Raw genomic sequence first — 12,211 nt, forward strand, 5'->3', positions numbered from 1 at the left:
ACATCAGGCTCTGTGCTCAGTGCAGAGTCTGTTTGAGATTCTCTCTCCCTCTCCTGCTCTCTCTCGCTCTCTCTCTCTCTCAAATAAATAAATAAATCATTAAAAAGAAAAATAATAAAACAAGCCATCCTGACCACCAGATGGCGCTGAGAGATAGCTTCCCCTGTCCTGGCTAGAAGCTGGTCAACTTGGGGATTTTGAGAGGGAAGACAGATTATGTCGCCTGGACTAAACCCCCTTCATAAAAAGGAGCTGGCAAAGAGGGCTTCCAATAGGATCTAAGACCTGACAGTCGTAAAGCCCCTGAGTCTGAGAACAACGATCATAAGCATGACAGATGAAGGCTTGATTGATCAAAGCAGATAACTGACCGATTGGTTTCATGATAAACCCTTGGGGGAAGGAAGGAGGAAGAGCTGCAAGGGTTAGGTCTGCTCATTCCATCCAAGTATTTCATGTCTTGCCATCCCTGTGAATTCGGCGGCATTTGTTGGCTCCCTCTTACAGGAACCACTCAGCCTGGAAGGTGCCCTGCAAGGGAGCTCCCGTGTCCCTGAAGCAGAGGGACCCCTACTCACAGCCCTGCATGTAGATCTCCACCCAGTCAGGTGAAGCAGCCGCTCAGAGAGGGGAGGCCAAGAGGCACAGAGAGGCCCTCCACAGTCCAGTTTGCCCAGGAATGAGCCACATGTTCCTCGATGCTCTCCCTCCCCTCTTCCCGGTCCACAGTGGACACTCACCAAGCACGTACTCAATGTGTGAAAGCAGAACCCTAGCCCACCAGACCTCTCCCATGGTCTGTCATCAGCCGAAGAAGGAATAATAAAGTATAGCATCTACTCAGCACTTGCTATCTGCCAGTACTGAGCTAAGTGCCCGAGCTGGAATTTGAACTCTGGAAGTAGAATCCCAGAGGCGACACACTGTCGCCCTGAGAACTCAAATGTCTGAGGCTGCCACACACTGGGCAGAAGAAAAGGGGCCGAGGTGCCACGACCAGCTCCCTGACTAGCCTGAGTTCCCTTGGCTTCTTAGAACCCCAGAGTCTCTTCCTGCATGGGCTCCCTAGGCTGCTGGAGAACCTGCCACTGACTTGAAGCTGGTCCCTCCTGCCCCTTGATGGGAGCCACCATTGTTTTCAACTGCGATGAGAACGGATGGAGAAGTGAGACAGTTGGTTTAAAACCTTGATGTTGTAAGTTCTCAAATGATCAAGAATCCCACTTAGCTGGCTGGATTTACCCAGTTCTCATTCCCCAAGCTCTATCAGCTCCCTACTCAGCTTCCCTTTCAACCTCGGGGCCACCTCCTTTTCTCCCTCCGCACCCCCATCCTACTGAGCCCCCCCTCTGCCTGGCTCTCTCTTGCCTGGGGAGCTCGCAGCTGCACTGGACAGATCATTTTGCACTGATATCTGTTGTAATTACGTCAGTTCTACCCTGTGTTGCCCTCTGGAGCTGGTGTTCCTCTCTGAGAAGATCACTGGTGTGTTGGAATATGATGTATGACAAACCAGTCAATACCAGGCACCCTATTGGTCTAAGGATCATGAAAATACAGACCCCTGGGCCTGCTGATCTCAATGTGCAGGGCCTCCATCCATATTTTTAATCAGTGGCCCTAGGGTTTTATGATATAAGGTTAGATGGGAAATCACTGCCTTCCCTCTCATTGGGGTCCTTCTTGACCAGCCCTTCCTTCCACCCATTGCTCTTTGTTAGCTTCCAAGTCTCTAGTCTCTGGGCACCTTGCTAGTCCTTTAAACCTCCATTTAGTAACACTTACTAGGTGCATATGATATGCCGGACACTGGGGCAGACCCTTTATCCCCATCTTTACAACTACCCTCTAGGGAAAGAATACCAATTGCTGTTTTACAAATGTAGAATCTCTCCCTTCCCTGCTCTCTGCCTGGCTCTGTCTGCTTCTGCTGGCTCTGGAGCCCACAGCTGGACTGGAGAGATCATTTGCCATGCTCCCCACTGGGAAGACCCAGGATTCAATGGCAGGCATATTTGGTTTTGAAGTCTATGTCCTGAGTTCATTGGTCACACTTGCTACACTTTGTTTCCTCACACAGTGCCTGGAAAATGGCAACTACTCCATAAATATTTGTTCCTGAATAACTGAATGAATAAATGAAAGAAGAGTCCATGCCCAAAGTTAAGACACCTCCCCCTCCCAACACACACACACACACACACAGAATTCTGCCTCTGGACCATTTCATTTCCTTCCTACACTGCATCTCTCTACATGTCTGGTCACTGCCTTCCACCTGAATTGGACAATGACTCTGAGCCTCTCTGCTCCAGCCCATGGTTGCCCTGGCTGCTCCCAGAGATTCAGCAGTAGGAATTGCCTCCTGAATTCTCCATAACCCAAGAGCTGCCAAGCTCGGCCTCTGGCTCCTGAGATAGAAGGCTGGACCAGGACTGGCCCCTGGGCTTCTGGGCTTCTGAGGCCCCTTCCCCGTCTCCTCTCCCTCTCTTTCCTCCTTTAGTCTCCTTCCAACAGCAACTGAGAACAAGGCCCTGAGGGCAGAAGAAGGGGTGCTTGATTTGGGAGGGTTTCAGTGAAGAAGGGTTTCTCTGGAGCCCAGCGCCTCACTCAGAGAAAACAAGTGGTGTTGGGAAGTGGGGTTTCTAGAATGCACAGGACATGGGAAGATGAATTGTCCAACATTTCACCAGTTCTCCTAGAGTTATTACTGTCTCTCAAGACATCTTTCTTATCTATTGCAATCTTGCAACAGAGAGAGCTCCTTGAGATACCACCACCTCTTGACCCAGTAGAGTAGATACTAGGGACCTGGGAGAATATCTGATAAACATGAGACCTCCAGCAAATATTTGTTCAAAAAATGAATAACAAAAGCTACCATTTATATAGCATTTGCTACCTGCCAGACACAATACTATCTCATTTAATCCTTTCAAAAATCGTAAGAGGCAAGAATTATTATCATCATTTGACAAATGAGGAATTAATTAAGCACCTGCCCTATACTGACATGGTATAGATGGTACGTGAACTGCTGTTTGGCCAGTTCTGTGGTCCCCATTCTTCCCCACGGTACTGCCCAGGAAACCAAGCACAGACTAGGATGCTGTTATATTGACCCTGTAGGAATTTATTCTTTAACTATTTCAGTCTAAAACATATGCTGTATGTGTATAACCCCTGGAGGGGTTAGTTATCATCTGAAGTGTTCTAATCAGGAATCCGCACTCTAGAGGGTGGTTACATAAGCACTTCAAATGGCATCAAAGCCTACACCAGCGGGCTGAATGTGCTGAGGTATGCTAGAGGTTTTCAACAGAAGGAGTTAGCCAGAAAGACGATCTGGGCCCTCACATGAATAATGTGGAGGAACCAGATCGGGCCAACCCCCTGACTCCCATGAAGCAGGTTGTAGGAATTTTTGTGCCTGCTTGCTAATAAAAATCTGTGTAACTGGCAGAATTTTGGCCATTCTTACTATCCCACCTGTAGGAGGTTATGGAGAAGGAGATGAACGGTCTCCACTCATCCCTAATCTCCACAGGCCACGAGTATAGGAACCTGATAAGCGCCAAAAGACCAAATTGGTTCAGACCTGTTCACAGTGAGTGACCACCAAGGCCTCTCAGAAAAGTAAAAGGAGACTCTCAGCTTCAGTGACCCAACTGAGCCTTGGACTCTGAGCGCACAATGGCTTTCTTCCTCTCCGTCTGCTGTCAGGCCACTGTCATAAGTGAACATCAGACAGGAATGAGCTTTAGGTGTTGTGAGCACCATTTCTGCATGGACCCACAGAGGAGGCTGGGGGCTCGGAGCCTTTCCAGCAGGCTCCCACCAGCCTTCCACCTCTCTCCTCTCTCTCCCGCTACTGGTCCAGTCAAAGACAGTGCCCAAGATGGCTTTTTCCTTACTTCAGTTTTGCAAAGTTCCCCTCTGCTGTGGTGACTCTCTCATAATCCTGCCTTTTCCTCCAATTCTCAAATATTCTGACCTGAAAGGTAGCTGTGCTGAGGAAATAATTTCCCCACTTTACCACAGGACAAACTGAGGCCAGAAGCAAGGCGATGGTTTATCCAAGCTTACAGTTGGGCATCTAATGGAGTACCTGGAACAACTTCAAAGTCAGCTATCATAAATGAATGAATGAATGAATGAATGAACAAATGAATGAAAGGGAAGGAGAGAGGGAGGGGAGAAGAGAAGGATATCAGCATCAGCTGATGTTATTGTCTGGATGTGGTCAGCGGCCAGTTTGACTCAGTCTCAGATCCATGGAAGGCTTCAGAGAAGGTGACTTAAGACAGAAAGATTGTGGGGAATAGACAGTGTCTCGTCATCTCAACCCTTAATTCCAGAATTAAGTTAGGGGTAGGCCAGCCTGGAGGTCCATAGCAACTCCTCCCTGGGTTGGGGTGGTATGAGGAGGGCTGCAGTTAAGTGTGACGGGGGAGCCAGGCTTCCCTCACTGAAGGCCATACAGCTGCCTTTACTGACTGGGACTAAGAGGGGAGGGGAAGGAGACACCAGAAATCCAACCAGAGTTGGTAGGGAGGTGGGCAGAACCTCCCCGGGCTGCCAGCATGCGGTGGCTGGGGTCAGGCAGAGGAGGCAACATCAGAAAGAAGGCTGATGGGACAATCCCCAGCATTAGATGGGAAACTGCCCCTCCTGGGACCTCCCCTGCTAGCCTGGTTATTGATGACCTGCAGCCCCTGAGGAATACTGGGCTCTAGGGTTATGGGAGGCACTCTCTCCTTGGAACAGAGGAGGGGATGAGCCCATTCTCCTCTAGGCATCTGGTGAGTATTAGGTAGGGACTAATAATAAAAATTGAAGAACTATAAAACTCAGCTATAAAGGACATTATCCATTATCCATATTCCCAATTGGGGAAATTTTAATATGGTCTGTATGGTAGATGATAGTATTGTACCAATGATAGGTTTCCTAAGTGTGATAGTATTAAGAGAATACCTTTGTTCTTAGGAAGATACATGTTGAAGTATTCAGGGGTAAAAGGTCATGATGTGTACAACTAACTCTCAGATGGTAGAGGAAAAGAATGATATGTTATAACATATTATATATAATACACTAAAATATATGTAAATATAAAAATATACACAATATATAATAGAAATAGGTAACATAAATATATAACATAATGTAATATAATATAATAGATATTATATAGGTGTAAAGACAGAGAGAGAGCAAATGTGGCAACCGTGTTAACAACTGGTAAATCTAGGCAGAGTATATGGGTGTTTAATGCACTGTTTTTTGCAACTTCTGTCAGTTTGAAATTTTTTTTTTTTTTTGACGATTTTATTTATTTGTCAGAGGAGAGAGCACAGCAGGGGGAGCGGCAGGCAGAGGGAGAAGCAGGCTCCCCACAGAGAAGGGAGCCCAATGCAGGACTCGATCCCAGGACCCTGGGGATCATGACCTGAGCCGAAGGCAGACGCTTAACCATCTGAGCCACTCAGGCACCCAGTTTGAAATTTTCAAAATAAAAGCTGGGGGGGAAATTTGAGGGAAGAAGAATAGCTATCACTTATTGAACAATGACTGGATCCTAAAATTTATGTAACTCTATTATCCGATTTCATCCTCAAACCAACTCCAAAGAGAGACATTATGATTCACGTATTAGAGGAAAGGAAACGGAGTCCCAGGGAGGCTAAGGAGCTTGCTCCAGTTTACAGAGCTGGGATTGAGACAGAGCCCAAAGGAAGGGGGAGGTCACAGGGAGGAGTGCGGTGGGAAGACTAGGGGCTAACACTTCTTTGAGCCTTTCTGTGTGCTAGCAGCGTTTTAAACTCATCCATGCACATGAACTCATTTAATCCTCCCTTCCTAAAAGCTTTGTACTTTGTGATAAATCACTTAATTGGTGTGGTGGGAGGGAACAAAGAGGCACTCAAAACACACTGATCGAAGTGTAGGTGGGTGCAGTCTCCTCTGAGGGCAACGTGGCTGCATCTATTGAAATTTAAAATTCATATTGTGTTTAGAGCCAGCAATTCCACTTCTAAATATTAATCCATAAAGATAGCCATAAATGTGGACCAAGAAGTATGTACCTAGACATTCACTGTAGCAAGCATGTAATATCTAAAGATTGGAAACATCCTAAGTATCCATCATTAGGAACACTAGGGGACCTCTAAAAAAAGTAAGGCATGTCCAAGTGTGCTAATATGCCACACACAGTCAACAAATGGTAATGTCAAGAGAAAAAAAGCAAGGGATGCTTCCTTAGTGTTGAAAAGGGGATATAAATAGATACATATAAATATATTTAAAGTTGACCCTTGCACAATGCCAGGGTTAGGGGCACCAACTTCCATGTAGTAAAAAATCAGTATAACTTTTGACTCCCCCAAACCTTAACTAGTAGCCTACTGTTGACCAGAAACCTTACTGATAACACAGTTGATCAGCACATAGTTTGTATGTTACATGTACTAAATACTGTATTCTTACAATAATACTGAATTTTTCTTAATTTTTTTGGTATTTCTAGGTATGTGGTTCATCAGCAAGTTTTTTGAAATTGTTGCAAATCTCCAAAAAAAATTCAAATATATTTATTGAAAAAGATCCATGTAAGGGCTCAGTTGGTTAAGCATCCGACTCTTGATTTTGGCTCAGGTCATGATCTCAGGGGTGTGAGATCGAGCCCCGCATTGGGCTCTGTGCTCACTGGGGAGTCTGCTTGAGATCCTCTCTCTCCCTCTCCCTCTACCCCTCCCTGCCTTAAAAATAAATAAATCTTTAAAAAAAGAAAGAAAAAGATCTATGTATAAGCGGACCTGTGTAGTTCAAATCCATGCTATTCAAGGGTCAACTGTATATGTATTCATGCATATTTTATGCATAAAATATCTTTTGTGTTTGGGGAGAATGATCTGGGGGACAAGGGCAGGATGGGAGGTAGACATTTTTCATCGTTAGCCCTTCCATATTATTTGAAATGTATGTGCATGATGAGCTATTCAAGGTGAATGAAGGCATGAATGAATGAATGAATCACCCTAACCAACTCCAGAAGATTTGCTTTGGGGCTACCTAAGGCATCTTCCTGAGTGTTAAAGGGATAGCAGAGGCCAGGGTCCCACAGTCTGGGGTTGATCTATCTCAATCCCCAGGAGCTATGAATCCATTTGCAAGTTCAGCCCCTGGAGTCCCATTGGCCCAGTTGAACTTTTGCCCTTGGCTCTCTGAACTATTGGGACCAGCTTTCTAAAGTATCTGTGCTCTCAAAGTTATGCCTGAGAATTGTCTGGGGAGCTTGTTAACTGGGTAATCTAGCAGCCTCACCTCCAGAGATTCAAATTCAAACTTGGGGTGGAGCCAGGGGAATCCTTCATCAAGGCCTGGAGTGAGTCTTCCAAAGCCCCTTTGGAGAAATGGGCCCTGGTGGTGGTTGCCTCTGTTCAGCCTGGACAGAGAGCCTGTAGGATTGGGGAAGAAAGCAGTTTTGAAATGTGGATCATTCCCTGCAATATTCTCTATATTCATCTTGTTTACCAAAAGCTGAGTGTTCTAGGGGCGCCTGGGTGACTCAGTCGCTTAAGCGTCTGCCTTTGGCTCAGGTCATGATCCCAGGGTCCTGGGATGGGGCCCCTAATCAGGCTCCCTGCTCAGCAGCAGGGAGTCTGCTTCTCCCTCTCCCTCTGTGCTTGCTCTCTCTCAAATAAATAAATAAAATCCTTTAAAAAATAAATAAAATAAAATAATCTTTAAAAACATGACTTTTAATGGCTGTGTAACCTTCTTTTGTGTGGGTAGATCCTAATTTATTGAATCAGCCCCTTGTTGTTGGCCCCTCCTCCCCGCCTGCTCGTGCTTTCTCTATCAAATAAATAAATAAAATCTTAAAAAAAAAAAAAAAGTTGAGTGTTCCAATCTCCTCTGGGTGTAGGATTGTACTGGTGAGCTGAGGGACGGCAAGTCCTTGAAGAACAAGGGTAAGCAGACCTCTGAAGCTGCCCAAGCTGTCTCCTTCGTTGGCCTTCTGGCTCCCTGGCCGGCTCCCTTCTCATAAATAATGCATATACATGCATGCATACGTACGTACATACATACATACATACATTAGCAAGCAAGTCACCCTCTGGGTTGTGGTGACTTTTTTCCCCAAATTACAAATCAGTGCATTGGTCTGGCAGTGGGACAGACTGCTGGAAATAAGGACTTCTCCAAATATCCCGGCCTTACAGTTCTCACAGGTTGCCAGCAAATGCGGGAACCTCCTTGGGAGGCGGTGGGAAGGTCTGGTCTTGCGCCCCATTCTGCGAGGGTCCCACGCCCGCCGGGGGCTGAACGGGTCTCGGGGCACCCGGCCGCCCTTCGCGGCAGCGGGTGCGGACGCCCGCGGAGAGCTCGGGGCGGGGGCCGGGAGACCCCGCCGCCCTCCCCGCCTGCCCCCGGGACAAGCCCAGCGGTGCGGAGAGGTGGGAGGCTGGAGCCTGCTGAGGTCATTTCCTGTGCCTCTCCCCGAGCCGCCCGAGGAACCGCGCGGGCGCTCGGCCTTTAAGGAGCCGGCGGGGAGGAGGGGGCGCGGCGCGGCGGTGAATGGGGTGCCGCGAGGCCCGGCTCGGCTTTGTGCGGCCAGCCCGCCGGCACCCCGCCCGGCCCCCCCTCGCCTCGCCTCGCCCCGCCCTGCCCACCGCGACCCCTGCTGCCGCCGAGCGGAGACCCGGCGGCCGCCGCGGAGTCGGGCTAGAAGGACGCAAGGTCAGCGGCGGACGCGCGCGGAGGGCGCCCGGGTGCCGGGTGGGCGGCGGGAGCGCCGGCGAGCTGGCGGGAGGTTGCGCGGCCGCGCGCGCCCGGCGGGCAGGGACGGGCTCGGAGGTGTGCGCCGGCCCGGAGGGCTTTGGCGGGGCGGAGAGGACGGGGTATCTCCGGCCGCGGGGCGATCCCGGAGCAGGTGCCTCCCCACCTGGCGTTGGGGGCGCTGGGGGCGCTGGCAGCCGCGGTCGGGCTCGGGGGACCCGCAGCGCGCGGCGAGGAGTCGCCTTCCTCGGGAGGAGCGAGAGTTTGGGACCGGCTGGAGCCAGTTGCCCCCGGGAAGGGCCCTCGGGCGCACTTGCCGGCTTTACTCCGCGGTGCCCGGGCTCTCGCTCGCGGTCCCCCCTCCCGCTCTCCTCCCCGCCTGGCTCAGGTAATCTCTTCTGTGATTTCGCGGTGGTTCTTTTAGGGATTCTGTTGGGTCAGGCTCGGCTTCTAGGGGCAGGTCAGCCAAGCAGAAAAGAAAAACAAGTTGGGCACTGAGTGACAAGCAGGAGCTTTGTGTCCTGGGAGCCTTAGAGAGGACTGTGTCACCAGGGACCAGGAAGACTTAATGGGGGTGGCAGAGGCAGTGAAGACCCGCACTTGGGAGTAGAATCCGCTCCCTGTTGGATTTCTCCCTGCCAGGACATCTCTATAAGCTTTTACTGTGAGTCTATCTCATAAAACTCTTTTGGACAGCCTTCATTTCAGGTAAAATTTCTACTTGAAAGATCATTTTATTACCAATTTGGAAAAGTCGTGGGTTCCTTCATCAGGCTTTTTGGACTGTCTTCTCCGTGCCAGACACTGTGTATGGTAGTGTCACTTAAGACTTTATAGAACTTCAGTTCTAGTGTTTCTGCATGTTATTATCCTCCATTTTACAAAGGAGGAAACAGACCTGGAAAAATTGTGATTTACCCAGAGTCATATAGCTAAAAAGTGGAAGAGGCAAAACTCAAACCCAAGCCTCCTAAATTCCAAATGCGGGGGCCACTGTTAGCCGCCTTCCCTCCCACAGGCTGCTGAGGGGACCTGCTTAGAGCCGGGTGATGGCGGGGGACACCCCGTGGTCTCAAACTCATTGAGACCAGCAGCTGAGTTGAGAAAATGTGGTGCCCCTCTGCCCTCTTCAGAAGTCAGGGGAAGAAGCGTGTACCTCCTACTCTGCACCCCCATGGTGCACTCCTCTTTACTATTCCCTTCTCTCTATGAGGCTATGTATCCATGTGGGGAGCTCTGGGCTCCTTATGGTTTGAAGTGTGCTTTATACATGCTGATGTTAATGTGTGGAGGATTCCCTCACTCCTGATCTGGGTGAGTTCACAGCAGGCTGGCTGTTGAGCCACCGTCCTGCATTTTCTGGAGAGCCCAGCTGAGCTTTCTCTCCCTTCTGTCAAATTCAAAACTGACCTCCTCCATGGGCAAACAGGCACTGATTGCTGGCTGGAGTATGAATTCGAATAGTCTTGGGGAAGGCAATTTAGACTATTTGGCCATTTAAAAATGTGTATCACTTAATCCTACAATTCCATTTCTGGGACTTTATCCTTCAGATATACTCCCATGCACATGAAATGATACATATTTGTTGCAGCATTGTTTGTTTTAGCAAAAGGTTTCAGACAACCCAAATGTCTGTCAGTAAGGGACTCTTAAATAAAATCATGTAATACCTATACAATAGAATACAGTATAGCTGTGAAAAAGCATGGAGGGAAGATAGGTCAGGTATGTATGCTGGTATAGGACGACCTCTCAGTTATAGGTTAAGTGCAGTGTGTATGGTGGGCCGCCATTTGTGTTTATGTGTGTGCATGCAACGTATATGGGAATGCTTGTGTCTGCACCGGATATCTCTGAAAGATGTAAAACCCCATAACACAGTTGCCTCTGGGGAGAACTGTGGCTGGGGTACGGGGGGCAGGGAAAGAAGCCTTTGTACGACATACTCTTTTGTTCAGTATTCAAAAATAAAGAGATAAAATAATTTTTAAAAATCTCCTGCCCCTTCTGAGGTGGATCTGGTAGTGAACACATCTGTGGGCCACACCTCCTAGTGGATCTGGTAGTGAACACATCTGTGGGCCACACCTCCTAGTATGCCCAGGCACTGGTAATTAGTTTGCCTTTTCATTGTTGATAGTAGCTATCATTATTGAGGGCTTACTGTGTGCCAGGCTTTTGTAATACCTCCTGTAATTCTCAAAAAAAAAAAAAAAAAAAAAAAAAAATACAACCTAGTGTGGTCTATGAACTTGCCATTTTTCTTTAAAGATTTATTTATTTATTTGAGAGAGAGGGAGCCTGTGCAAGTGGGGGGAGGGGCAGAGGGAAAGTATCTTCAAGTGGACTCTCAGATGAGAGCGGAGCCCAGATGGATGCGGGGCTCAGTCTCACAGGCCATGAGATCATGACCTGAGCCGAAACCAAGAGTCGGACACTTAACTAAGCCACCCAGGCGCCCCTGAAATTGCCATTTTTGAAGGTCAGAAAAATGGTTAAATGTTGATAATGTCATGTGGTTCAACCTAATATTATTGCCCTCCTTTTCAAATATTATTGCTCTCAACTTCAAAATGGCGCTGAGGCTCAGAGAGGTTAAGCAAATGGTTTAAAGTCACAAGATTAATTAATGCCAGAGCCAGTCCTCAAACCCAGGCTTGTTTGGTGCCAGAAGGGGGGGATCTTAAGTACTGTACTCTGCTGTTTCTCTTTACTGGTTTTGTTCTCAAAGGATCCTATTCCTGATTGTCTTAGTCCCTTCTGGTATTTAGATCCCTGAAGGTTGGAACATCCTCACCTTTTCCTGTCTCTTCCAACATTGTGAAATGTGCTGCTCAGCACCCAAGAGTAAAACACATATTGTTGGCTTGATCAGATGACAAGGTGCGGGCAGGGGGAGCTATGCCCCTCTGTCTACTCCCCTTCCCCCAACTCCATCCTCAGAAAGGGGGCACAAAGCTCTTCCTTTCCCACAGTTGGGCAGGTGGTCAGCCTAGTCTAGCACTTTTAGAAGATGGTGGTAGCCCATCATTAGCAAGTGGGAATCACAAGAGGTCCTCACACTCAGGGAGTGAACCATAGTGAGGTGGCACGGGAGAGCCCAGTGGAAACTGTACCCAGAACAGAGTTCCTGTTACCTTGGGAAGCCTCCTGCAGTGACCTCTGACCTCTTCCTTTTAGGGTCTTGTTTTGGCTGGTCCTCTTTGCAGGGAAGTTCCAGGATATCCAGGATATATAGACCTGAGCCGTGCAAACCGTGGGATCTTTATTCATCTTTATGTCCCCATCCTTGCACGGAGGAATCACATCACAAAAGTTGGTTGAATTAAATTTAATCTCAGCATCTTGTCAATTTCTGGTCAGATCCCTACACTTGCCAAAGCCATCCCAGGTCAAGTCTGTGTTTCCTCTGATACAGGCC

General features: G+C 48.4%; 1 protein-coding gene across 2 annotated transcripts in view; it reads left to right on the forward strand.

Moving 5' to 3' along the window:
• The first annotated feature begins 8,575 nt into the window (after positions 1-8,575).
• Positions 8,576-12,211, forward strand: part of PLEKHH1 (pleckstrin homology, MyTH4 and FERM domain containing H1) — a 48,614-nt gene continuing 44,978 nt past the window's right edge. Inside the window, exon 1 of one of the 2 annotated variants that reach the window (XM_036071156.2) lies at positions 8,576-8,748. The gene's annotated coding sequence lies outside the window, so the exon portion shown is untranslated. Of the gene's footprint in view, positions 8,749-9,023; positions 9,176-12,211 lie in introns of those variants that run through there. The other variant, XM_036071157.2, reaches the window with a different exon arrangement.

Source organism: Halichoerus grypus, chromosome 8, assembly GCF_964656455.1.
Source record: "Halichoerus grypus chromosome 8, mHalGry1.hap1.1, whole genome shotgun sequence".
In the NCBI taxonomy this organism is placed as follows: Eukaryota; Metazoa; Chordata; class Mammalia; order Carnivora; family Phocidae; genus Halichoerus; species Halichoerus grypus.